General features: G+C 47.0%; 39 non-coding genes across 39 annotated transcripts; 27 read left to right on the forward strand and 12 right to left on the reverse strand.

The window, feature by feature from the left end:
• Positions 1-349: 349 nt before the first annotated feature.
• TRNAG-UCC (transfer RNA glycine (anticodon UCC)) lies at positions 350-421 on the forward strand. The gene has a single exon. It is a non-coding gene; the product is annotated as a tRNA-Gly (tRNA).
• A 341-nt stretch (positions 422-762) lies between these two features.
• TRNAA-AGC (transfer RNA alanine (anticodon AGC)) lies at positions 763-835 on the forward strand. The gene has a single exon. It is a non-coding gene; the product is annotated as a tRNA-Ala (tRNA).
• A 92-nt stretch (positions 836-927) lies between these two features.
• Positions 928-1,014, forward strand: TRNAY-GUA (transfer RNA tyrosine (anticodon GUA)). Its single transcript is given in 2 exon segments — positions 928-964; positions 979-1,014. It is a non-coding gene; the product is annotated as a tRNA-Tyr (tRNA).
• Positions 1,015-1,245: 231 nt separating this feature from the next.
• On the reverse strand, positions 1,246-1,319 carry TRNAN-GUU (transfer RNA asparagine (anticodon GUU)). Its single transcript has one exon. It is a non-coding gene; the product is annotated as a tRNA-Asn (tRNA).
• Positions 1,320-1,770: 451 nt separating this feature from the next.
• On the forward strand, positions 1,771-1,842 carry TRNAG-UCC (transfer RNA glycine (anticodon UCC)). Its single transcript has one exon. It is a non-coding gene; the product is annotated as a tRNA-Gly (tRNA).
• Positions 1,843-2,182: 340 nt separating this feature from the next.
• TRNAA-AGC (transfer RNA alanine (anticodon AGC)) lies at positions 2,183-2,255 on the forward strand. Its single transcript has one exon. It is a non-coding gene; the product is annotated as a tRNA-Ala (tRNA).
• Positions 2,256-2,347: 92 nt separating this feature from the next.
• On the forward strand, positions 2,348-2,434 carry TRNAY-GUA (transfer RNA tyrosine (anticodon GUA)). The gene is given in 2 exon segments: positions 2,348-2,384; positions 2,399-2,434. It is a non-coding gene; the product is annotated as a tRNA-Tyr (tRNA).
• Positions 2,435-2,665: 231 nt separating this feature from the next.
• TRNAN-GUU (transfer RNA asparagine (anticodon GUU)) lies at positions 2,666-2,739 on the reverse strand. The gene has a single exon. It is a non-coding gene; the product is annotated as a tRNA-Asn (tRNA).
• A 451-nt stretch (positions 2,740-3,190) lies between these two features.
• On the forward strand, positions 3,191-3,262 carry TRNAG-UCC (transfer RNA glycine (anticodon UCC)). Its single transcript has one exon. It is a non-coding gene; the product is annotated as a tRNA-Gly (tRNA).
• Positions 3,263-3,609: 347 nt separating this feature from the next.
• TRNAA-AGC (transfer RNA alanine (anticodon AGC)) lies at positions 3,610-3,682 on the forward strand. Its single transcript has one exon. It is a non-coding gene; the product is annotated as a tRNA-Ala (tRNA).
• A 92-nt stretch (positions 3,683-3,774) lies between these two features.
• Positions 3,775-3,861, forward strand: TRNAY-GUA (transfer RNA tyrosine (anticodon GUA)). Its single transcript is given in 2 exon segments — positions 3,775-3,811; positions 3,826-3,861. It is a non-coding gene; the product is annotated as a tRNA-Tyr (tRNA).
• A 231-nt stretch (positions 3,862-4,092) lies between these two features.
• TRNAN-GUU (transfer RNA asparagine (anticodon GUU)) lies at positions 4,093-4,166 on the reverse strand. Its single transcript has one exon. It is a non-coding gene; the product is annotated as a tRNA-Asn (tRNA).
• A 451-nt stretch (positions 4,167-4,617) lies between these two features.
• On the forward strand, positions 4,618-4,689 carry TRNAG-UCC (transfer RNA glycine (anticodon UCC)). The gene has a single exon. It is a non-coding gene; the product is annotated as a tRNA-Gly (tRNA).
• A 340-nt stretch (positions 4,690-5,029) lies between these two features.
• TRNAA-AGC (transfer RNA alanine (anticodon AGC)) lies at positions 5,030-5,102 on the forward strand. Its single transcript has one exon. It is a non-coding gene; the product is annotated as a tRNA-Ala (tRNA).
• Positions 5,103-6,037: 935 nt separating this feature from the next.
• TRNAG-UCC (transfer RNA glycine (anticodon UCC)) lies at positions 6,038-6,109 on the forward strand. Its single transcript has one exon. It is a non-coding gene; the product is annotated as a tRNA-Gly (tRNA).
• Positions 6,110-6,458: 349 nt separating this feature from the next.
• TRNAA-AGC (transfer RNA alanine (anticodon AGC)) lies at positions 6,459-6,531 on the forward strand. The gene has a single exon. It is a non-coding gene; the product is annotated as a tRNA-Ala (tRNA).
• Positions 6,532-6,623: 92 nt separating this feature from the next.
• On the forward strand, positions 6,624-6,710 carry TRNAY-GUA (transfer RNA tyrosine (anticodon GUA)). The gene is given in 2 exon segments: positions 6,624-6,660; positions 6,675-6,710. It is a non-coding gene; the product is annotated as a tRNA-Tyr (tRNA).
• A 231-nt stretch (positions 6,711-6,941) lies between these two features.
• TRNAN-GUU (transfer RNA asparagine (anticodon GUU)) lies at positions 6,942-7,015 on the reverse strand. Its single transcript has one exon. It is a non-coding gene; the product is annotated as a tRNA-Asn (tRNA).
• Positions 7,016-7,466: 451 nt separating this feature from the next.
• TRNAG-UCC (transfer RNA glycine (anticodon UCC)) lies at positions 7,467-7,538 on the forward strand. Its single transcript has one exon. It is a non-coding gene; the product is annotated as a tRNA-Gly (tRNA).
• A 493-nt stretch (positions 7,539-8,031) lies between these two features.
• On the forward strand, positions 8,032-8,118 carry TRNAY-GUA (transfer RNA tyrosine (anticodon GUA)). The gene is given in 2 exon segments: positions 8,032-8,068; positions 8,083-8,118. It is a non-coding gene; the product is annotated as a tRNA-Tyr (tRNA).
• A 231-nt stretch (positions 8,119-8,349) lies between these two features.
• On the reverse strand, positions 8,350-8,423 carry TRNAN-GUU (transfer RNA asparagine (anticodon GUU)). Its single transcript has one exon. It is a non-coding gene; the product is annotated as a tRNA-Asn (tRNA).
• Positions 8,424-8,874: 451 nt separating this feature from the next.
• Positions 8,875-8,946, forward strand: TRNAG-UCC (transfer RNA glycine (anticodon UCC)). The gene has a single exon. It is a non-coding gene; the product is annotated as a tRNA-Gly (tRNA).
• Positions 8,947-9,274: 328 nt separating this feature from the next.
• TRNAA-AGC (transfer RNA alanine (anticodon AGC)) lies at positions 9,275-9,347 on the forward strand. The gene has a single exon. It is a non-coding gene; the product is annotated as a tRNA-Ala (tRNA).
• Positions 9,348-9,757: 410 nt separating this feature from the next.
• Positions 9,758-9,831, reverse strand: TRNAN-GUU (transfer RNA asparagine (anticodon GUU)). Its single transcript has one exon. It is a non-coding gene; the product is annotated as a tRNA-Asn (tRNA).
• A 451-nt stretch (positions 9,832-10,282) lies between these two features.
• Positions 10,283-10,354, forward strand: TRNAG-UCC (transfer RNA glycine (anticodon UCC)). The gene has a single exon. It is a non-coding gene; the product is annotated as a tRNA-Gly (tRNA).
• A 328-nt stretch (positions 10,355-10,682) lies between these two features.
• TRNAA-AGC (transfer RNA alanine (anticodon AGC)) lies at positions 10,683-10,755 on the forward strand. Its single transcript has one exon. It is a non-coding gene; the product is annotated as a tRNA-Ala (tRNA).
• Positions 10,756-11,165: 410 nt separating this feature from the next.
• Positions 11,166-11,239, reverse strand: TRNAN-GUU (transfer RNA asparagine (anticodon GUU)). Its single transcript has one exon. It is a non-coding gene; the product is annotated as a tRNA-Asn (tRNA).
• An 859-nt stretch (positions 11,240-12,098) lies between these two features.
• Positions 12,099-12,171, forward strand: TRNAA-AGC (transfer RNA alanine (anticodon AGC)). The gene has a single exon. It is a non-coding gene; the product is annotated as a tRNA-Ala (tRNA).
• Positions 12,172-12,581: 410 nt separating this feature from the next.
• Positions 12,582-12,655, reverse strand: TRNAN-GUU (transfer RNA asparagine (anticodon GUU)). Its single transcript has one exon. It is a non-coding gene; the product is annotated as a tRNA-Asn (tRNA).
• An 865-nt stretch (positions 12,656-13,520) lies between these two features.
• TRNAA-AGC (transfer RNA alanine (anticodon AGC)) lies at positions 13,521-13,593 on the forward strand. The gene has a single exon. It is a non-coding gene; the product is annotated as a tRNA-Ala (tRNA).
• Positions 13,594-14,003: 410 nt separating this feature from the next.
• Positions 14,004-14,077, reverse strand: TRNAN-GUU (transfer RNA asparagine (anticodon GUU)). The gene has a single exon. It is a non-coding gene; the product is annotated as a tRNA-Asn (tRNA).
• An 866-nt stretch (positions 14,078-14,943) lies between these two features.
• TRNAA-AGC (transfer RNA alanine (anticodon AGC)) lies at positions 14,944-15,016 on the forward strand. The gene has a single exon. It is a non-coding gene; the product is annotated as a tRNA-Ala (tRNA).
• A 410-nt stretch (positions 15,017-15,426) lies between these two features.
• On the reverse strand, positions 15,427-15,500 carry TRNAN-GUU (transfer RNA asparagine (anticodon GUU)). Its single transcript has one exon. It is a non-coding gene; the product is annotated as a tRNA-Asn (tRNA).
• A 451-nt stretch (positions 15,501-15,951) lies between these two features.
• Positions 15,952-16,023, forward strand: TRNAG-UCC (transfer RNA glycine (anticodon UCC)). The gene has a single exon. It is a non-coding gene; the product is annotated as a tRNA-Gly (tRNA).
• A 337-nt stretch (positions 16,024-16,360) lies between these two features.
• Positions 16,361-16,433, forward strand: TRNAA-AGC (transfer RNA alanine (anticodon AGC)). The gene has a single exon. It is a non-coding gene; the product is annotated as a tRNA-Ala (tRNA).
• Positions 16,434-16,843: 410 nt separating this feature from the next.
• Positions 16,844-16,917, reverse strand: TRNAN-GUU (transfer RNA asparagine (anticodon GUU)). The gene has a single exon. It is a non-coding gene; the product is annotated as a tRNA-Asn (tRNA).
• A 444-nt stretch (positions 16,918-17,361) lies between these two features.
• TRNAG-UCC (transfer RNA glycine (anticodon UCC)) lies at positions 17,362-17,433 on the forward strand. Its single transcript has one exon. It is a non-coding gene; the product is annotated as a tRNA-Gly (tRNA).
• Positions 17,434-17,770: 337 nt separating this feature from the next.
• On the forward strand, positions 17,771-17,843 carry TRNAA-AGC (transfer RNA alanine (anticodon AGC)). Its single transcript has one exon. It is a non-coding gene; the product is annotated as a tRNA-Ala (tRNA).
• A 410-nt stretch (positions 17,844-18,253) lies between these two features.
• Positions 18,254-18,327, reverse strand: TRNAN-GUU (transfer RNA asparagine (anticodon GUU)). Its single transcript has one exon. It is a non-coding gene; the product is annotated as a tRNA-Asn (tRNA).
• Between the last annotated feature and the right edge of the window lie 355 nt (positions 18,328-18,682).

Genomic DNA, 18,682 nt, shown 5'->3' on the forward strand with positions numbered 1-18,682 from the left:
AAACGGCAGAGACCGCCTTCCCACTAGCAGCTTGACAGGAACCAGAGGGTAGTTATGCTTCTCATCTCCTTTACAAACAGAAGCAGAGTGGCGCAGCGGAAGCGTGCTGGGCCCATAACCCAGAGGTCGATGGATCGAAACCATCCTCTGCTAAGCAATCAATTTTACTGTTTCCACCATTGTAATTGAGGCAAGTTCGTTTCTAGGCCAACGCATTGTTCCTCTTCTTTGGAGGTGTTTTAAGGTCTTTGTGAACGAATTTTGCTCTTCATGATAGCAGAAGTAGTCAGTCTAAGCCATGCGAATCACAGACGTCACCGACATCACCGACATCACAGCTGTCACAGAAGCGTTGGTGGTATAGTGGTGAGCATAGCTGCCTTCCAAGCAGTTGACCCGGGTTTGATTCCCGGCCAACGCATTTCTTTCAAGGTTTTGTCACCTGTCTCCTATGCTTGCTCTTTCATGGTAAAAAATTTTGCAGCTAGAAGCACCCTTTCAGCTCCTTACATTACAATGCTCCTCCCATTACAATGCTCCTCCCAAAAGGGTCCCATGGCTCTAGAGCCTCATCTGCTACATAACAACTTTCTTGTCCTAAGTATTAAGCCACGCGAAGCTCTGTAAACATCCCAGTCTTAGTCTTCTAATGTCAAAAATATTTTGACACTTAAAAAAAAAAAAAAAAAAAAAAAAAAAAAGTTTCAAACAGTTACAGAGATTGATCAGTGGATTGCGTGGCTAAATGCGTGGGTCAGACATGGGGGATTAGCTCAAATGGTAGAGCGCTCGCTTAGCATGCGAGAGGTAGCGGGATCGATGCCCGCATCCTCCAAAAACTTTTTGACTTTTTCAAACATCTTTTTAGCTAATGCTCATGGCACTCTTAGCCAAGCCAAAGAGTTGCACACACCCAGCTTTGCCAATCCTTCGATAGCTCAGCTGGTAGAGCGGAGGACTGTAGTAGAACAATCGGCAATCCTTAGGTCGCTGGTTCGATTCCGGCTCGAAGGACATTTTTTTGGGGGGTATGTTTTCATTTGGGATGTTTCAAGCTGCTGAAACACACACACTTCCGCTGACCCCTACTCTTAACACTAGAAACACCCTTTCCAGAGAGGTCTCCCGTCAACATTGGGACTTTAAAACAGGCACAGAGACCAAGCTTTCAGTTGAGAGCACATCTAAGGCTCGCCAAAGAACCACCTTTAGCTGTGACGTGCAACCAAATCAAAAAGGGGACCTCGTCCCTGGGTGGGCTTGAACCACCAACCTTTCGGTTAACAGCCGAACGCGCTAACCGATTGCGCCACAGAGACAACGGTGCTGCATGCTTGTGACTAGGCACAAGCGAAAACCCAAATGCTGGTCTCCAGGTGGACTTCAGCCCATAACAATCGGCTTTTAAGCTAAACTTGCTGAAACGGCAGAGACCGCCTTCCCGCTAGCAGCTTGACAGGAACCAGAGGGTAGTTATGCTTCTCATCTCCTTTACAGACAGAAGCAGAGTGGCGCAGCGGAAGCGTGCTGGGCCCATAACCCAGAGGTCGATGGATCGAAACCATCCTCTGCTAAGCAATCAATTTTACTGTTTCCACCATTGTAATTGAGGCAAGTTCGTTTCTAGGCCAACGCATTGTTCCTCTTCTTTGGAGGTGTTTTAAGGTCTTTGTGAACAAATTTTGCTCTTCATGATAGCAGAAGTAGTCAGTCTAAGCCATGCGAATCACAGACGTCACCGACATCACCGACATCACAGCTGTCAAAGAAGCGTTGGTGGTATAGTGGTAAGCATAGCTGCCTTCCAAGCAGTTGACCCGGGTTCGATTCCCGGCCAACGCATTTCTTTCAAGGTTTTGTCACCTGTCTCCTATGCTTGCTCTTTCATGGTAAAAAATTTTGCAGCTAGAAGCACCCTTTCAGCTCCTTACATTACAATGCTCCTCCCATTACAATGCTCCTCCCAAAAGGGTCCCATGGCTCTAGAGCCTCATCTGCTACATAACAACTTTCTTGTCCTAAGTATTAAGCCACGCGAAGCTCTGTAAACATCCCAGTCTTAGTCTTCTAATGTCAAAAATATTTTGACACTTAAAAAAAAAAAAAAAAAAAAAAAAAAAAGTTTCAAACAGTTACAGAGATTGATCAGTGGATTGCGTGGCTAAATGCGTGGGTCAGACATGGGGGATTAGCTCAAATGGTAGAGCGCTCGCTTAGCATGCGAGAGGTAGCGGGATCGATGCCCGCATCCTCCAAAAACTTTTTGACTTTTTCAAACATCTTTTTAGCTAATGCTCATGGCACTCTTAGCCAAGCCAAAGAGTTGCACACACCCAGCTTTGCCAATCCTTCGATAGCTCAGCTGGTAGAGCGGAGGACTGTAGTAGAACAATCGGCAATCCTTAGGTCGCTGGTTCGATTCCGGCTCGAAGGACATTTTTTTGGGGGGTATGTTTTCATTTGGGATGTTTCAAGCTGCTGAAACACACACACTTCCGCTGACCCCTACTCTTAACACTAGAAACACCCTTTCCAGAGAGGTCTCCCGTCAACATTGGGACTTTAAAACAGGCACAGAGACCAAGCTTTCAGTTGAGAGCACATCTAAGGCTCGCCAAAGAACCACCTTTAGCTGTGACGTGCAACCAAATCAAAAAGGGGACCTCGTCCCTGGGTGGGCTTGAACCACCAACCTTTCGGTTAACAGCCGAACGCGCTAACCGATTGCGCCACAGAGACAACAGTGCTGCATGCTCGTGACTAGGCACAAGCGAAAACCCAAATGCTGGTCTCCAGGTGGACTTCAGCCCATAACAATCGGCTTTTAAGCTAAACTTGCTGAAACGGCAGAGACCGCCTTCCCGCTAGCAGCTTGACAGGAACCAGAGGGTAGTTATGCTTCTCATCTCCTTTACAGACAGAAGCAGAGTGGCGCAGCGGAAGCGTGCTGGGCCCATAACCCAGAGGTCGATGGATCGAAACCATCCTCTGCTAAGCAATCAATTTTACTGTTTCCACCATTGTAATTGAGGCAAGTTCGTTTCTAGGCCAACGCATTGTTCCTCTTCTTTGGAGGTGTTTTAAGGTCTTTGTGAACAAATTTTGCTCTTCATGATAGCAGAAGTAGTCAGTCTAAGCCATGCGAATCACAGACGTCACCGACATCACCGACATCACAGCTGTCAAAGAAGCGTTGGTGGTATAGTGGTAAGCATAGCTGCCTTCCAAGCAGTTGACCCGGGTTCGATTCCCGGCCAACGCATTTCTTTCAAGGTTTTGTCACCTGTCTCCTATGCTTGCTCTTTCATGGTAAAAAATTTTGCAGCTAGAAGCACCCTTTCAGCTCCTTACATTACAATGCTCCTCCCATTACAATGCTCCTCCCAAAAGGGTCCCATTGCTCTAGAGCCTCATCTGCTACATAACAACTTTCTTGTCCTAAGTATTAAGCCACGCGAAGCTCTGTAAACATCCCAGTCTTAGTCTTCTAATGTCAAAAATATTTTGACACTTAAAAAAAAAAAAAAAAAAAAAAAGTTTCAAACAGTTACAGAGATTGATCAGTGGATTGCGTGGCTAAATGCGTGGCTAAATGCGTGGGTCAGACATGGGGGATTAGCTCAAATGGTAGAGCGCTCGCTTAGCATGCGAGAGGTAGCGGGATCGATGCCCGCATCCTCCAAAAACTTTTTGACTTTTTCAAACATCTTTTTAGCTAATGCTCATGGCACTCTTAGCCAAGCCAAAGAGTTGCACACACCCGGCTTTGCCAATCCTTCGATAGCTCAGCTGGTAGAGCGGAGGACTGTAGTAGAACAATCGGCAATCCTTAGGTCGCTGGTTCAATTCCGGCTCGAAGGACATTTTTTTGGGGGGTATGTTTTCATTTGGGATGTTTCAAGCTGCTGAAACACACACACTTCCGCTGACCCCTACTCTTAACACTAGAAACACCCTTTCCAGAGAGGTCTCCCGTCAACATTGGGACTTTAAAACAGGCACAGAGACCAAGCTTTCAGTTGAGAGCACATCTAAGGCTCGCCAAAGAACCACCTTTAGCTGTGACGTGCAACCAAATCAAAAAGGGGACCTTGTCCCTGGGTGGGCTTGAACCACCAACCTTTCGGTTAACAGCCGAACGCGCTAACCGATTGCGCCACAGAGACAACGGTGCTGCATGCTCGTGACTAGGCACAAGCGAAAACCCAAATGCTGGTCTCCAGGTGGACTTCAGCCCATAACAATCGGCTTTTAAGCTAAACTTGCTGAAACGGCAGAGACCGCCTTCCCGCTAGCAGCTTGACAGGAACCAGAGGGTAGTTATGCTTCTCATCTCCTTTACAGACAGAAGCAGAGTGGCGCAGCGGAAGCGTGCTGGGCCCATAACCCAGAGGTCGATGGATCGAAACCATCCTCTGCTAAGCAATCAATTTTACTGTTTCCACCATTGTAATTGAGGCAAGTTCGTTTCTAGGCCAACGCATTGTTCCTCTTCTTTGGAGGTGTTTTAAGGTCTTTGTGAACAAATTTTGCTCTTCATGATAGCAGAAGTAGTCAGTCTAAGCCATGCGAATCACAGACGTCACCGACATCACCGACATCACAGCTGTCAAAGAAGCGTTGGTGGTATAGTGGTAAGCATAGCTGCCTTCCAAGCAGTTGACCCGGGTTCGATTCCCGGCCAACGCATTTCTTTCAAGGTTTTGTCACCTGTCTCCTATGCTTGCTCTTTCATGGTAAAAAATTTTGCAGCTAGAAGCACCCTTTCAGCTCCTTACATTACAATGCTCCTCCCATTACAATGCTCCTCCCAAAAGGGTCCCATGGCTCTAGAGCCTCATCTGCTACATAACAACTTTCTTGTCCTAAGTATTAAGCCACGCGAAGCTCTGTAAACATCCCAGTCTTAGTCTTCTAATGTCAAAAATATTTTGACACTTAAAAAAAAAAAAAAAAAAAAAAAAAAAAGTTTCAAACAGTTACAGAGATTGATCAGTGGATTGCGTGGCTAAATGCGTGGGTCAGACATGGGGGATTAGCTCAAATGGTAGAGCGCTCGCTTAGCATGCGAGAGGTAGCGGGATCGATGCCCGCATCCTCCAAAAACTTTTTGACTTTTTCAAACATCTTTTTAGCTAATGCTCATGGCACTCTTAGCCAAGCCAAAGAGTTGCACACACCCAGCTTTGCCAATCCTTCGAAAGCTCAGCTGGTAGAGCGGAGGACTGTAGTAGAACAATCGGCAATCCTTAGGTCGCTGGTTCGATTCCGGCTCGAAGGACATTTTTTTGGGGGGTATGTTTTCATTTGGGATGTTTCAAGCTGCTGAAACACACACACTTCCGCTGACCCCTACTCTTAACACTAGAAACACCCTTTCCAGAGAGGTCTCCCGTCAACATTGGGACTTTAAAACAGGCACAGAGACCAAGCTTTCAGTTGAGAGCACATCTAAGGCTCGCCAAAGAACCACCTTTAGCTGTGACGTGCAACCAAATCAAAAAGGGGACCTCGTCCCTGGGTGGGCTTGAACCACCAACCTTTCGGTTAACAGCCAAACGCGCTAACCGATTGCGCCACAGAGACAACGGTGCTGCATGCTCGTGACTAGGCACAAGCGAAAACCCAAATGCTGGTCTCCAGGTGGACTTCAGCCCATAACAATCGGCTTTTAAGCTAAACTTGCTGAAACGGCAGAGACCGCCTTCCCGCTAGCAGCTTGACAGGAACCAGAGGGTAGTTATGCTTCTCATCTCCTTTACAGACAGAAGCAGAGTGGCGCAGCGGAAGCGTGCTGGGCCCATAACCCAGAGGTCGATGGATCGAAACCATCCTCTGCTAAGCAATCAATTTTACTGTTTCCACCATTGTAATTGAGGCAAGTTCGTTTCTAGGCCAACGCATTGTTCCTCTTCTTTGGAGGTGTTTTAAGGTCTTTGTGAACAAATTTTGCTCTTCATGATAGCAGAAGTAGTCAGTCTAAGCCATGCGAATCACAGACGTCACCGACATCACCGACATCACAGCTGTCAAAGAAGCGTTGGTGGTATAGTGGTAAGCATAGCTGCCTTCCAAGCAGTTGACCCGGGTTCGATTCCCGGCCAACGCATTTCTTTCAAGGTTTTGTCACCTGTCTCCTATGCTTGCTCTTTCATGGTAAAAAATTTTGCAGCTAGAAGCACCCTTTCAGCTCCTTACATTACAATGCTCCTCCCATTACAATGCTCCTCCCAAAAGGGTCCCATTGCTCTAGAGCCTCATCTGCTACATAACAACTTTCTTGTCCTAAGTATTAAGCCACGCGAAGCTCTGTAAACATCCCAGTCTTAGTCTTCTAATGTCAAAAATATTTTGACACTTAAAAAAAAAAAAAAAAAAAAAAAAAGTTTCAAACAGTTACAGAGATTGATCAGTGGATTGCGTGGCTAAATGCGTGGCTAAATGCGTGGGTCAGACATGGGGGATTAGCTCAAATGGTAGAGCGCTCGCTTAGCATGCGAGAGGTAGCGGGATCGATGCCCGCATCCTCCAAAAACTTTTTGACTTTTTCAAACATCTTTTTAGCTAATGCTCATGGCACTCTTAGCCAAGCCAAAGAGTTGCACACACCCGGCTTTGCCAATCCTTCGATAGCTCAGCTGGTAGAGCGGAGGACTGTAGTAGAACAATCGGCAATCCTTAGGTCGCTGGTTCAATTCCGGCTCGAAGGACATTTTTTTGGGGGGTATGTTTTCATTTGGGATGTTTCAAGCTGCTGAAACACACACACTTCCGCTGACCCCTACTCTTAACACTAGAAACACCCTTTCCAGAGAGGTCTCCCGTCAACATTGGGACTTTAAAACAGGCACAGAGACCAAGCTTTCAGTTGAGAGCACATCTAAGGCTCGCCAAAGAACCACCTTTAGCTGTGACGTGCAACCAAATCAAAAAGGGGACCTTGTCCCTGGGTGGGCTTGAACCACCAACCTTTCGGTTAACAGCCGAACGCGCTAACCGATTGCGCCACAGAGACAACGGTGCTGCATGCTCGTGACTAGGCACAAGCGAAAACCCAAATGCTGGTCTCCAGGTGGACTTCAGCCCATAACAATCGGCTTTTAAGCTAAACTTGCTGAAACGGCAGAGACCGCCTTCCCGCTAGCAGCTTGACAGGAACCAGAGGGTAGTTATGCTTCTCATCTCCTTTACAGACAGAAGCAGAGTGGCGCAGCGGAAGCGTGCTGGGCCCATAACCCAGAGGTCGATGGATCGAAACCATCCTCTGCTAAGCAATCAATTTTACTGTTTCCACCATTGTAATTGAGGCAAATTCGTTTCTAGGCCAACGCATTGTTCCTCTTCTTTGTAGGTGTTTTAAGGTCTTTGTGAACGAATTTTGCTCTTCATGATAGCAGAAGTAGTCAGTCTAAGCCATGCGAATCACAGACGTCACCGACATCACCGACATCACAGCTGTCAAAGAAGCGTTGGTGGTATAGTGGTAAGCATAGCTGCCTTCCAAGCAGTTGACCCGGGTTCGATTCCCGGCCAACGCATTTCTTTCAAGGTTTTGTCACCTGTCTCCTATGCTTGCTCTTTCATGGTAAAAAATTTTGCAGCTAGAAGCACCCTTTCAGCTCCTTACATTACAATGCTCCTCCCATTACAATGCTCCTCCCAAAAGGGTCCCATGGCTCTAGAGCCTCATCTGCTACATAACAACTTTCTTGTCCTAAGTATTAAGCCACGCGAAGCTCTGTAAACATCCCAGTCTTAGTCTTCTAATGTCAAAAATATTTTGACACTTAAAAAAAAAAAAAAAAGTTTCAAACAGTTACAGAGATTGATCAGTGGATTGCGTGGCTAAATGCGTGGGTCAGACATGGAGGATTAGCTCAAATGGTAGAGCGCTCACTTAGCATGCGAGAGGTAGCAGGATCGATGCCCGCATCCTCCAAAAACTTTTTGACTTTTTCAAACATCTTTTTAGCTAATGCTCATGGCACTCTTAGCCAAGCCAAAGAGTTGCACACACCCAGCTTTGCCAATCCTTCGATAGCTCAGCTGGTAGAGCGGAGGACTGTAGTAGAACAAACGGCAATCCTTAGGTCGCTGGTTCGATTCCGGCTCGAAGGACATTTTTTTGGGGGGTATGTTTTCATTTGGGATGTTTCAAGCTGCTGAAACACACACACTTCCGCTGACCCCTACTCTTAACACTAGAAACACCCTTTCCAGAGAGGTCTCCCGTCAACATTGGGACTTTAAAACAGGCACAGAGACCAAGCTTTCAGTTGAGAGCACATCTAAGGCTCGCCAAAGAACCACCTTTAGCTGTGACGTGCAACCAAATAAAAAAGGGGACCTCGTCCCTGGGTGGGCTTGAACCACCAACCTTTCGGTTAACAGCCGAACGCGCTAACCGATTGCGCCACAGAGACAACGGTGCTGCATGCTCGTGACTAGGCACAAGCGAAAACCCAAATGCTGGTCTCCAGGTGGACTTCAGCCCATAACAATCGGCTTTTAAGCTAAACTTGCTGAAACGGCAGAGACCGCCTTCCCGCTAGCAGCTTGACAGGAACCAGAGGGTAGTTATGCTTCTCATCTCCTTTACAGACAGAAGCAGAGTGGCGCAGCGGAAGCGTGCTGGGCCCATAACCCAGAGGTCGATGGATCGAAACCATCCTCTGCTAAGCAATCAATTTTACTGTTTCCACCATTGTAATTGAGGCAAGTTCGTTTCTAGGCCAACGCATTGTTCCTCTTCTTTGGAGGTGTTTTAAGGTCTTTGTGAACGAATTTTGCTCTTCATGATAGCAGAAGTAGTCAGTCTAAGCCATGCGAATCACAGACGTCACCGACATCACCGACATCACAGCTGTCAAAGAAGCGTTGGTGGTATAGTGGTAAGCATAGCTGCCTTCCAAGCAGTTGACCCGGGTTCGATTCCCGGCCAACGCATTTCTTTCAAGGTTTTGTCACCTGTCTCCTATGCTTGCTCTTTCATGGTAAAAAATTTTGCAGCTAGAAGCACCCTTTCAGCTCCTTACATTACAATGCTCCTCCCATTACAATGCTCCTCCCAAAAGGGTCCCATGGCTCTAGAGCCTCATCTGCTACATAACAACTTTCTTGTCCTAAGTATTAAGCCACGCGAAGCTCTGTAAACATCCCAGTCTTAGTCTTCTAATGTCAAAAATATTTTGACACTTAAAAAAAAAAAAAAAAGTTTCAAACAGTTACAGAGATTGATCAGTGGATTGCGTGGCTAAATGCGTGGGTCAGACATGGGGGATTAGCTCAAATGGTAGAGCGCTCGCTTAGCATGCGAGAGGTAGCGGGATCGATGCCCGCATCCTCCAAAAACTTTTTGACTTTTTCAAACATCTTTTTAGCTAATGCTCATGGCACTCTTAGCCAAGCCAAAGAGTTGCACACACCCAGCTTTGCCAATCCTTCGATAGCTCAGCTGGTAGAGCGGAGGACTGTAGTAGAACAATCGGCAATCCTTAGGTCACTGGTTCGATTCCGCCTCGAAGGGCATTTTTTTGGGGGGTATGTTTTCATTTGGGATGTTTCAAGATGCTGAAAAACACACACTTCCGCTGACCCCTGCTCTTAACACTAGAAACACCCTTTCCAGAGAGGTCTCCCGTCAACATTGGGACTTTAAAACAGGCACAGAGACCAAGCTTTCAGTTGAGAGCACATCTAAGGCTCGCCAAAGAACCACCTTTAGCTGTGACGTGCAACCAAATCAAAAAGGGGACCTCGTCCCTGGGTGGGCTTGAACCACCAACCTTTCGGTTAACAGCCGAACGCGCTAACCGATTGCGCCACAGAGACAACGGTGCTGCATGCTCGTGACTAGGCACAAGCGAAAACCCAAATGCTGGTCTCCAGGTGGACTTCAGCCCATAACAATCGGCTTTTAAGCTAAACTTGCTGAAACGGCAGAGACCGCCTTCCCGCTAGCAGCTTGACAGGAACCAGAGGGTAGTTATGCTTCTCATCTCCTTTACAGACAGAAGCAGAGTGGCGCAGCGGAAGCGTGCTGGGCCCATAACCCAGAGGTCGATGGATCGAAACCATCCTCTGCTAAGCAATCAATTTTACTGTTTCCACCATTGTAATTGAGGCAAGTTCGTTTCTAGGCCAACGCATTGTTCCTCTTCTTTGGAGGTGTTTTAAGGTCTTTGTGAACGAATTTTGCTCTTCATGATAGCAGAAGTAGTCAGTCTAAGCCATGCGAATCACAGACGTCACCGACATCACCGACATCACAGCTGTCACAGAAGCGTTGGTGGTATAGTGGTGAGCATAGCTGCCTTCCAAGCAGTTGACCCGGGTTCGATTCCCGGCCAACGCATTTCTTTCAAGGTTTTGTCACCTGTCTCCTATGCTTGCTCTTTCATGGTAAAAAATTTTGCAGCTAGAAGCACCCTTTCAGCTCCTTACATTACAATGCTCCTCCCATTACAATGCTCCTCCCAAAAGGGTCCCATGGCTCTAGAGCCTCATCTGCTACATAACAACTTTCTTGTCCTAAGTATTAAGCCACGCGAAGCTCTGTAAACATCCCAGTCTTAGTCTTCTAATGTCAAAAATATTTTGACACTTAAAAAAAAAAAAAAAAGTTTCAAACAGTTACAGAGATTGATCAGTGGATTGCGTGGCTAAATGCGTGGGTCAGACATGGGGGATTAGCTCAAATGGTAGAGCGCTCGCTTAGCATGCGAGAGGTAGCGGGATCGATGCCCGCATCCTCCAAAAACTTTTTGACTTTTTCAAACATCTTTTTAGCTAATGCTCATGGCACTCTTAGCCAAGCCAAAGAGTTGCACACACCCAGCTTTGCCAATCCTTCGATAGCTCAGCTGGTAGAGCGGAGGACTGTAGTAGAACAATCGGCAATCCTTAGGTCACTGGTTCGATTCCGGCTCGAAGGGCATTTTTTTGGGGGGTATGTTTTCATTTGGGATGTTTCAAGATGCTGAAAAACACACACTTCCGCTGACCCCTGCTCTTAACACTAGAAACACCCTTTCCAGAGAGGTCTCCCGTCAACATTGGGACTTTAAAACAGGCACAGAGACCAAGCTTTCAGTTGAGAGCACATCTAAGGCTCGCCAAAGAACCACCTTTAGCTGTGACGTGCAACCAAATCAAAAAGGGGACCTCGTCCCTGGGTGGGCTTGAACCACCAACCTTTCGGTTAACAGCCGAACGCGCTAACCGATTGCGCCACAGAGACAACGGTGCTGCATGCTCGTGACTAGGCACAAGCGAAAACCCAAATGCTGGTCTCCAGGTGGACTTCAGCCCATAACAATCGGCTTTTAAGCTAAACTTGCTGAAACGGCAGAGACCGCCTTCCCGCTAGCAGCTTGACAGGAACCAGAGGGTAGTTATGCTTCTCATCTCCTTTACAGACAGAAGCAGGGTGGCGCAGCGGAAGCGTGCTGGGCCCATAACCCAGAGGTCGATGGATCGAAACCATCCTCTGCTAAGCAATCAATTTTACTGTTTCCACCATTGTAATTGAGGCAAGTTCGTTTCTAGGCCAACGCATTGTTCCTCTTCTTTGGAGGTGTTTTAAGGTCTTTGTGAACGAATTTTGCTCTTCATGATAGCAGAAGTAGTCAGTCTAAGCCATGCGAATCACAGACGTCACCGACATCACCGACATCACAGCTGTCACAGAAGCGTTGGTGGTATAGTGGTGAGCATAGCTGCCTTCCAAGCAGTTGTCCCGGGTTCGATTTCCGGCCAACGCATTTCTTTCAAGGTTTTGTCACCTGTCTCCTATGCTTGCTCTTTCATGGTAAAAAATTTTGCAGCTAGAAGCACCCTTTCAGCTCCTTACATTACAATGCTCCTCCCATTACAATGCTCCTCCCAAAAGGGTCCCATGGCTCTAGAGCCTCATCTGCTACATAACAACTTTCTTGTCCTAAGTATTAAGCCACGCGAAGCTCTGTAAACATCCCAGTCTTAGTCTTCTAATGTCAAAAATATTTTGACACTTAAAAAAAAAAAAAAAAAAAAAAAAGTTTCAAACAGTTACAGAGATTGATCAGTGGATTGCGTGGCTAAATGCGTGGGTCAGACATGGGGGATTAGCTCAAATGGTAGAGCGCTCGCTTAGCATGCGAGAGGTAGCGGGATCGATGCCCGCATCCTCCAAAAACTTTTTGACTTTTTCAAACATCTTTTTAGCTAATGCTCATGGCACTCTTAGCCAAGCCAAAGAGTTGCACACACCCAGCTTTGCCAATCCTTCGATAGCTCAGCTGGTAGAGCGGAGGACTGTAGTAGAACAATCGGCAATCCTTAGGTCACTGGTTCGATTCCGGCTCGAAGGGCATTTTTTTGGGGGGTATGTTTTCATTTGGGATGTTTCAAGATGCTGAAAAACACACACTTCCGCTGACCCCTGCTCTTAACACTAGAAACACCCTTTCCAGAGAGGTCTCCCGTCAACATTGGGACTTTAAAACAGGCACAGAGACCAAGCTTTCAGTTGAGAGCACATCTAAGGCTCGCCAAAGAACCACCTTTAGCTGTGACGTGCAACCAAATCAAAAAGGGGACCTCGTCCCTGGGTGGGCTTGAACCACCAACCTTTCGGTTAACAGCCGAACGCGCTAACCGATTGCGCCACAGAGACAACGGTGCTGCATGCTCGTGACTAGGCACAAGCGAAAACCCAAATGCTGGTCTCCAGGTGGACTTCAGCCCATAACAATCGGCTTTTAAGCTAAACTTGCTGAAACGGCAGAGACCGCCTTCCCGCTAGCAGCTTGACAGGAACCAGAGGGTAGTTATGCTTCTCATCTCCTTTACAGACAGAAGCAGGGTGGCGCAGCGGAAGCGTGCTGGGCCCATAACCCAGAGGTCGATGGATCGAAACCATCCTCTGCTAAGCAATCAATTTTACTGTTTCCACCATTGTAATTGAGGCAAGTTCGTTTCTAGGCCAACGCATTGTTCCTCTTCTTTGGAGGTGTTTTAAGGTCTTTGTGAACGAATTTTGCTCTTCATGATAGCAGAAGTAGTCAGTCTAAGCCATGCGAATCACAGACGTCACCGACATCACCGACATCACAGCTGTCACAGAAGCGTTGGTGGTATAGTGGTGAGCATAGCTGCCTTCCAAGCAGTTGTCCCGGGTTCGATTTCCGGCCAACGCATTTCTTTCAAGGTTTTGTCACCTGTCTCCTATGCTTGCTCTTTCATGGTAAAAAATTTTGCAGCTAGAAGCACCCTTTCAGCTCCTTACATTACAATGCTCCTCCCATTACAATGCTCCTCCCAAAAGGGTCCCATGGCTCTAGAGCCTCATCTGCTACATAACAACTTTCTTGTCCTAAGTATTAAGCCACGCGAAGCTCTGTAAACATCCCAGTCTTAGTCTTCTAATGTCAAAAATATTTTGACACTTAAAAAAAAAAAAAAAAAAAAAAAAAAAAAAGTTTCAAACAGTTACAGAGATTGATCAGTGGATTGCGTGGCTTAATGCGTGGGTCAGACATGGGGGATTAGCTCAAATGGTAGAGCGCTCGCTTAGCATGCGAGAGGTAGCGGGATCGATGCCCGCATCCTCCAAAAACTTTTTGACTTTTTCAAACATCTTTTTAGCTAATGCTCATGGCACTCTTAGCCAAGCCAAAGAGTTGCACACACCCAGCTTTGCCAATCCTTCGATAGCTCAGCTGGTAGAGCGGAGGACTGTAGTAGAACAATCGGCAATCCTTAGGTCACTGGTTCGATTCCGGCTCGAAGGGCATTTTTTTGGGGGGTATGTTTTCATTTGGGATGTTTCAAGATGCTGAAAAACACACACTTCCGCTGACCCCTGCTCTTAACACTAGAAACACCCTTTCCAGAGAGGTCTCCCGTCAACATTGGGACTTTAAAACAGGCACAGAGACCAAGCTTTCAGTTGAGAGCACATCTAAGGCTCGCCAAAGAACCACCTTTAGCTGTGACGTGCAACCAAATCAAAAAGGGGACCTCGTCCCTGGGTGGGCTTGAACCACCAACCTTTCGGTTAACAGCCGAACGCGCTAACCGATTGCGCCACAGAGACAACGGTGCTGCATGCTCGTGACTAGGCACAAGCGAAAACCCAAATGCTGGTCTCCAGGTGGACTTCAGCCCATAACAATCGGCTTTTAAGCTAAACTTGCTGAAACGGCAGAGACCGCCTTCCCGCTAGCAGCTTGACAGGAACCAGAGGGTAGTTATGCTTCTCATCTCCTTTACAGACAGAAGCAGGGTGGCGCAGCGGAAGCGTGCTGGGCCCATAACCCAGAGGTCGATGGATCGAAACCATCCTCTGCTAAGCAATCAATTTTACTGTTTCCACCATTGTAATTGAGGCAAGTTCGTTTCTAGGCCAACGCATTGTTCCTCTTCTTTGGAGGTGTTTTAAGGTCTTTGTGAACGAATTTTGCTCTTCATGATAGCAGAAGTAGTCAGTCTAAGCCATGCGAATCACAGACGTCACCGACATCACCGACATCACAGCTGTCACAGAAGCGTTGGTGGTATAGTGGTGAGCATAGCTGCCTTCCAAGCAGTTGTCCCGGGTTCGATTTCCGGCCAACGCATTTCTTTCAAGGTTTTGTCACCTGTCTCCTATGCTTGCTCTTTCATGGTAAAAAATTTTGCAGCTAGAAGCACCCTTTCAGCTCCTTACATTACAATGCTCCTCCCATTACAATGCTCCTCCCAAAAGGGTCCCATGGCTCTAGAGCCTCATCTGCTACATAACAACTTTCTTGTCCTAAGTATTAAGCCACGCGAAGCTCTGTAAACATCCCAGTCTTAGTCTTCTAATGTCAAAAATATTTTGACACTTAAAAAAAAAAAAAAAAAAAAAAAAAAAAAAAGTTTCAAACAGTTACAGAGATTGATCAGTGGATTGCGTGGCTAAATGCGTGGGTCAGACATGGGGGATTAGCTCAAATGGTAGAGCGCTCGCTTAGCATGCGAGAGGTAGCGGGATCGATGCCCGCATCCTCCAAAAACTTTTTGACTTTTTCAAACATCTTTTTAGCTAATGCTCATGGCACTCTTAGCCAAGCCAAAGAGTTGCACACACCCAGCTTTGCCAATCCTTCGATAGCTCAGCTGGTAGAGCGGAGGACTGTAGTAGAACAATCGGCAATCCTTAGGTCACTGGTTCGATTCCGGCTCGAAGGGCATTTTTTTGGGGGGTATGTTTTCATTTGGGATGTTTCAAGATGCTGAAAAACACACACTTCCGCTGACCCCTGCTCTTAACACTAGAAACACCCTTTCCAGAGAGGTCTCCCGTCAACATTGGGACTTTAAAACAGGCACAGAGACCAAGCTTTCAGTTGAGAGCACATCTAAGGCTCGCCAAAGAACCACCTTTAGCTGTGACGTGCAACCAAATCAAAAAGGGGACCTCGTCCCTGGGTGGGCTTGAACCACCAACCTTTCGGTTAACAGCCGAACGCGCTAACCGATTGCGCCACAGAGACAACGGTGCTGCATGCTCGTGACTAGGCACAAGCGAAAACCCAAATGCTGGTCTCCAGGTGGACTTCAGCCCATAACAATCGGCTTTTAAGCTAAACTTGCTGAAACGGCAGAGACCGCCTTCCCGCTAGCAGCTTGACAGGAACCAGAGGGTAGTTATGCTTCTCATCTCCTTTACAGACAGAAGCAGAGTGGCGCAGCGGAAGCGTGCTGGGCCCATAACCCAGAGGTCGATGGATCGAAACCATCCTCTGCTAAGCAATCAATTTTACTGTTTCCACCATTGTAATTGAGGCAAGTTCGTTTCTAGGCCAACGCATTGTTCCTCTTCTTTGGAGGTGTTTTAAGGTCTTTGTGAACGAATTTTGCTCTTCATGATAGCAGAAGTAGTCAGTCTAAGCCATGCGAATCACAGACGTCACCGACATCACCGACATCACAGCTGTCAAAGAAGCGTTGGTGGTATAGTGGTAAGCATAGCTGCCTTCCAAGCAGTTGACCCGGGTTCGATTCCCGGCCAACGCATTTCTTTCAAGGTTTTGTCACCTGTCTCCTATGCTTGCTCTTTCATGGTAAAAAATTTTGCAGCTAGAAGCACCCTTTCAGCTCCTTACATTACAATGCTCCTCCCATTACAATGCTCCTCCCAAAAGGGTCCCATGGCTCTAGAGCCTCATCTGCTACATAACAACTTTCTTGTCCTAAGTATTAAGCCACGCGAAGCTCTGTAAACATCCCAGTCTTAGTCTTCTAATGTCAAAAATATTTTGACACTTAAAAAAAAAAAAAAAAAAAAAAAAAGTTTCAAACAGTTACAGAGATTGATCAGTGGATTGCGTGGCTAAATGCGTGGGTCAGACATGGGGGATTAGCTCAAATGGTAGAGCGCTCGCTTAGCATGCGAGAGGTAGCGGGATCGATGCCCGCATCCTCCAAAAACTTTTTGACTTTTTCAAACATCTTTTTAGCTAATGCTCATGGCACTCTTAGCCAAGCCAAAGAGTTGCACACACCCAGCTTTGCCAATCCTTCGATAGCTCAGCTGGTAGAGCGGAGGACTGTAGTAGAACAATCGGCAATCCTTAGGTCACTGGTTCGATTCCGGCTCGAAGGGCATTTTTTTGGGGGGTATGTTTTCATTTGGGATGTTTCAAGATGCTGAAAAACACACACTTCCGCTGACCCCTGCTCTTAACACTAGAAACACCCTTTCCAGAGAGGTCTCCCGTCAACATTGGGACTTTAAAACAGGCACAGAGACCAAGCTTTCAGTTGAGAGCACATCTAAGGCTCGCCAAAGAACCACCTTTACCTGTGACGTGCAACCAAATCAAAAAGGGGACCTCGTCCCTGGGTGGGCTTGAACCACCAACCTTTCGGTTAACAGCCGAACGCGCTAACCGATTGCGCCACAGGGACAACGGTGCTGCATGCTCGTGACTAGGCACAAGCGAAAACCCAAATGCTGGTCTCCAGGTGGACTTCAGCCCATAACAATCGGCTTTTAAGCTAAACTTGCTGAAACGGCAGAGACCGCCTTCCCGCTAGCAGCTTGACAGGAACCAGAGGGTAGTTATGCTTCTCATCTCCTTTACAGACAGAAGCAGAGTGGCGCAGCGGAAGCGTGCTGGGCCCATAGGTCGATGGATCGAAACCATCCTCTGCTAAGCAATCAATTTTACTGTTTCCACCATTGTAATTGAGGCAAGTTCGTTTCTAGGCCAACGCATTGTTCCTCTTCTTTGGAGGTGTTTTAAGGTCTTTGTGAACGAATTTTGCTCTTCATGATAGCAGAAGTAGTCAGTCTAAGCCATGCGAATCACAGACGTCACCGACATCACCGACATCACAGCTGTCAAAGAAGCGTTGGTGGTATAGTGGTAAGCATAGCTGCCTTCCAAGCAGTTGACCCGGGTTCGATTCCCGGCCAACGCATTTCTTTCAAGGTTTTGTCACCTGTCTCCTATGCTTGCTCTTTCATGGTAAAAAATTTTGCAGCTAGAAGCACCCTTTCAGCTCCTTACATTACAATGCTCCTCCCATTACAATGCTCCTCCCAAAAGGGTCCCATGGCTCTAGAGCCTCATCTGCTACATAACAACTTTCTTGTCCTAAGTATTAAGCCACGCGAAGCTCTGTAAACATCCCAGTCTTAGTCTTCTAATGTCAAAAATATTTTGACACTTAAAAAAAAAAAAAAAAAAAAAAAAAGTTTCAAACAGTTACAGAGATTGATCAGTGGATTGCGTGGCTAAATGCGTGGGTCAGACATGGGGGATTAGCTCAAATGGTAGAGCGCTCGCTTAGCATGCGAGAGGTAGCGGGATCGATGCCCGCATCCTCCAAAAACTTTTTGACTTTTTCAAACATCTTTTTAGCTAATGCTCATGGCACTCTTAGCCAAGCCAAAGAGTTGCACACACCCAGCTGTGCCAATCCTTCGATAGCTCAGCTGGTAGAGTGGAGGACTGTAGTAGAACAATCGGCAATCCTTAGGTCACTGGTTCGATTCCGGCTCGAAGGGCATTTTTTTGGGGGGTATGTTTTCATTTGGGATGTTTCAAGATGCTGAAAAACACACACTTCCGCTGACCCCTGCTCTTAACACTAGAAACACCCTTTCCAGAGAGGTCTCCCGTCAACATTGGGACTTTAAAACAGGCACAGAGACCAAGCTTTCAGTTGAGAGCACATCTAAGGCTCGCCAAAGAACCACCTTTACCTGTGACGTGCAACCAAATCAAAAAGGGGACCTCGTCCCTGGGTGGGCTTGAACCACCAACCTTTCGGTTAACAGCCGAACGCGCTAACCGATTGCGCCACAGAGACAACGGTGCTGCATGCTCGTGACTAGGCACAAGCGAAAACCCAAATGCTGGTCTCCAGGTGGACTTCAGCCCATAACAATCGGCTTTTAAGCTAAACTTGCTGAAACGGCAGAGACCGCCTTCCCGCTAGCAGCTTGACAGGAACCAGAGGGTAGTTATGCTTCTCATCTCCTTTACAGACAGAAGCAGAGTGGCGCAGCGGAAGCGTGCTGGGCCCATAGGTCGATGGATCGAAACCATCCTCTGCTAAGCAATCAATTTTACTGTTTCCACCATTGTAATTGAGGCAAGTTCGTTTCTAGGCCAACGCATTGTTCCTCTTCTTTGGAGGTGTTTTAAGGTCTTTGTGAACGAAT

The sequence above is a fragment of the Hyla sarda genome, chromosome 3 (genome assembly GCF_029499605.1).
Source record: "Hyla sarda isolate aHylSar1 chromosome 3, aHylSar1.hap1, whole genome shotgun sequence".
In the NCBI taxonomy this organism is placed as follows: domain Eukaryota; kingdom Metazoa; phylum Chordata; class Amphibia; order Anura; family Hylidae; genus Hyla; species Hyla sarda.